The 3,889-nt window shown below is 50.5% G+C and overlaps 1 protein-coding gene across 1 annotated transcript in view; it reads left to right on the top strand.

The window, feature by feature from the left end:
• Kcnq2 (potassium voltage-gated channel subfamily Q member 2) overlaps window positions 1-3,889 on the top strand; it is a 59,510-nt gene that overhangs the window by 10,396 nt on the left and 45,225 nt on the right. The gene's annotated exons all lie outside the window — the stretch shown is intronic.

The following is a 3,889-nucleotide window of genomic DNA, read 5'->3' as shown; positions in this document are numbered from 1 at the left end:
CTATATATTAGCTTTCAAAGCTGCAAGGTGGGGCCTATAGGAGGAGGAGGCCAGGTTAAGTCCAGGAATATCTGTGTTGGAGGTTGTGTACCAGGTAACAACAGAGGAGGTAGGGGACTGGTACTCTGGACAGCATCATCTCAGTGATGGAAGAGGGCATGTCCTGGAAGGGATGGTACCCAGCCCACAGTTGTTGAGGACTTTTCATGAGCTGGAAACACCGTATCTATACTCAAGCCTTCCCAGAGAGACTGAGCTGGTCTTGCCCCAGAGACCTCAGAGAACACCCTTCATCTTTANCTCCATTTTCTCAGAATGGCNCCATGGACCCAGTGCTCATGGGCTGGAGAGTCTCTGGGTACAGTGTTTGCAGGCTGTTTTGCAAAGATACTCCAAGACATAGAGGAAGCATTGCTTACAGCATAGATATAATGACTCTGNAGAAATAGTTTACTCTGCCAGGGAGGTCTGTTGTCTTTTAAAATTGAGATGAAATTCTCCCAGCATAACGCTAGCNGTTTGGAGTAAATAAATTAATGGTAGTTTTTATAAGTACCCTGTAGCCATCAGTAAGTACTCTGTAGCATCAAGGACACCTGTCTCTATGGGCAGTTCTCCACAGGGTTCCTTTCCAGTTCCTGGTCCTCACTGATATCTCCCTGTCTGTGATAGGTTTGTTCTTGATATTCCCTACAAAGGGATCATGGNGTTCCCTGCGTGTGATTCCTCCAGGTGCCCAAGCCGTAGGGTGGNAGGGCTTCACTTCTTCCTGTATGTCTCTGGGGTTCAGTGTGTCTGTCCTCCTGTCTGCTGATAGATATGTGGGTTATTTGTGTCATTAGGCTCTGCAACCCCAGCTACCACAAGGTGGGTGCTAATTTCTGTAACACACACATATTTTTTATGGGGACACAGCCTTGTCTATGGTCAACCGTTCTTTGTTCTATGCCAGGTTTGAGGTAGCCAGGCTCTTGGGGAACTCCCTATCTTGTCTGTTTTCAGACCTACATAAGGCTCATCATACTGATTTTGTTCTGTCCTGGCTTTCTCAGCCATTCTGTGAACATCACAAAGAACCCTCGAGGGATGCTAGAACTGACATGAGCAAGCAGTCTGGAGCTGAGTCCAGTTTAATCATGTCAGAATCCTACCTGTCAGGACAGATGTCCTATGTACAGGTNTGGNGAAGGCCTCCTGGGCATTGGAGAGGGCAGAGCAGATGAGGCTGTGTCCTCGGTGAAAGTGAGCATGCCTGAGGAAGGAGAGTCTGAAGAAGAGATGGCCTTGGGTTGTGCGTGTAGGAGGCTCTACTACCAGGTATCAAAAGGAGGCACACTAAAGCCCCGAGGAATGGAGGTGTCATTGTGAGGCTGAGAAAGAGCAGAAAAGGAGCAAGAAGAAAAGTTAGGCACACCATCTATGGCCAGGCTCTTAGGGCACCGGGGCCAGCATAGAGCTGCAAGCAGGGCAGANGTGAGCTGACTGCCGTTTCCACAACTCTCTGGCCGCTACTGGGATTGAGATGGGACAGGTCTCCTATGGTCTCAGTGGGATGCACAGTTGACTGGAATGGGGCATACTGAAGAAGGGAAGTGCTGAGATAAACTTTTAGGAGATAGTAAAGAATGCTAGGTTGGGGGCTCTGAGTCTGCAGTATAGCTGCCTTCTTAGATGATTCAACAGGCAGGGATGCAGTGTAGGCCTGGCATGGCCTGGGACAGTCCTACCTGATGTAGACTGGGCTCTGTCCAGCACCCACGATGACTAATGGAATAAATTAACCTCATGGAGCTTTAAGTCTCCAGAGAGCTTATGTAGGAGGTGCCAGGTCATGAGGTGGTGCCCGGGAAGGGCTCTCCATGTGCTGAGCTGGCNGGTTCCTGCCCAGCTGAGCCCTCCACGGTCTCAGCTTAGACACCTGTGCCTGTAGCAGATCCCTAGCCTTTTGGGGGGAGGCCTCATGGTGTCTATAGCAGCTATTTAGGCTNGGGGTCTTTGTGAGTCTTGGGCTTCTGATGGAGTGAATAGCTAGAGGGCATTGTGTGGGGACAGGTCAGAGAGAGTAGAAGCTCCAGACTTCTCTAGCACCCTCCATCCTTGAGATAACCTTCGATGGCCATCCTGTGACATCTCATCCTGTGGGTGANAGGTCCCTTGAGAATACCTCCTGACTGTGGTGTTTGGAGATGGAGACAAGATGGGGGCTAGCTGAGGCCATCTGAGGAGGCCTGAAATGCTGAATCAGCACCTGAATCTCCAAGGACTTGGGGCTTCCTTAGCCATAGTCTGTCAGGGTCTGAGGCATTTTCTGAGCCTCTGGTGTATACTGGGCCTAGTCTGTCTCCCCTGAGCCACTTTCTCTCACATGCCCAGGGCCTATGGGTGGCACTAGGTTGGGTAGAGGGGCTCCGTTGTGTCAGACAAGCCAAAACTGCCCCAGGGTGAGCAGACTCATTCCAGCTGAGAGGTCCTTAGATGGCATGTAGCTTCTGTTCTGTCTAGGCCCAGGGGATATACAACTGTGTGTGATTTTTTTTTTATTAGAAGCAGCCATCAGCAGTCCAGCTCTGCTTCACTCCTGACATTGAAGGAGGCAGTAGGTCCTGGCAGCAGAGCAGTTTATTAGGGGGAGAAATTAGATTCCAGGTTACAGCGCTGGCTGTGTCTAATGGACGAGGCGGCAGTAGGTCCTTGGGGAGCCATGTGTGATCTTAACCAGAGGGGATGTGTATGGAGAGGACCTTGCTGTAGGTCCTCTCGTCAGGCTTTACTGCAATCCAGGCCCTAAACTGGAAAGGTGCAACATTATAGGAATGGGGATTATCCTGGTTGAATAGATTTCTGCAGGGGATCCCATGTGGACATACAATATCCTCCTGTGAACAGGGTTCCTGCACAAGGTAGTTTTGCCTGCTCTAGCTGGATCCCGTGTGGGCCATGCAAGTGGCCTGGAGCCCCTCTTTTTCTCATTTGTAAGTGGGGGCAGGAGCAGTTGCCTGCCTTTAGGGTCACCACACCCCTAACACAAAGTAGGCAAGTAGAGACCTTNAGCCCCTGAAACCAGATTTCAGTAGTCTAAGAGTTGTGAGCAGGGCTGGGATCTTTACCTAGCTTCCTTTACCTGTTATGATGCTAGAATTGTTGTTGTTGTTGTTACTAAACATGCATTGATATGGTGAACCTTGGCTTGCTCAAGTCAGCCTTTGGGTCAGGAACCAGGCAGGAGTGTGTTCCCAGGGTCTGACAGTGAGACAGCTGGTGTGTGCAGCAGGATTGAAAGGAGATGGCAGTACCTATTTTGTTTTGTTTTGTTTTTCCAGAAGAGAAAGATTCCCTGTTATAAGACTGAGGGGGCAGGAGGAAGAAAGAGGCAGAAGGAAAGGAACATCTCCTTGGTGTGGCAGCCTTTCTGGCATACACAAGGTACATGCACACCCAAACCTGTGCCCTTTACATCTCAACACATGCCGGCACCAGCTGACCATTATGGGATGCTTCTGGGCCTGACTGAGAGCCCTCTGACCCTGCATCCTTGCTCCCCCCACCCCAAACTTTTTACTCCCTCCCTGTCTCCTTTTTTTGTATCCAGGCCCTGGTTCAAGTGATCTTCCTCTGCCTAGAGTTGAGAGTTCCCTCCCATGAAATCCCGCTTGCAGCTAGATGAAGACAGTGAAGCTCTAAATCTCCCTGAGGCANCTTGTGATTTTGGGTCTGGATGTACGTCTAGATACAGAACAGTTCCTAGCAAGCTCCATCTCTAGGAGACTCTTCCCCATGCCAGGGTGGGTTGTTAAGGACTGCCTGAGGTCCCTGCCTTGCTCCTCTCTGGCTCTTGGAATCTGGGGCTGGGGACCAGCTGCTTGTGATGCTGGTCTCCTTGGCAACTGCC

The sequence above is a fragment of the Mus caroli genome, chromosome 2 (genome assembly GCF_900094665.2).
Source record: "Mus caroli chromosome 2, CAROLI_EIJ_v1.1, whole genome shotgun sequence".
NCBI classification, from domain to species: Eukaryota; Metazoa; Chordata; class Mammalia; order Rodentia; family Muridae; genus Mus; species Mus caroli.
Note: the sequence above shows the minus strand (reverse complement) of the source record. Positions and strands in the feature narration are given on the sequence as shown.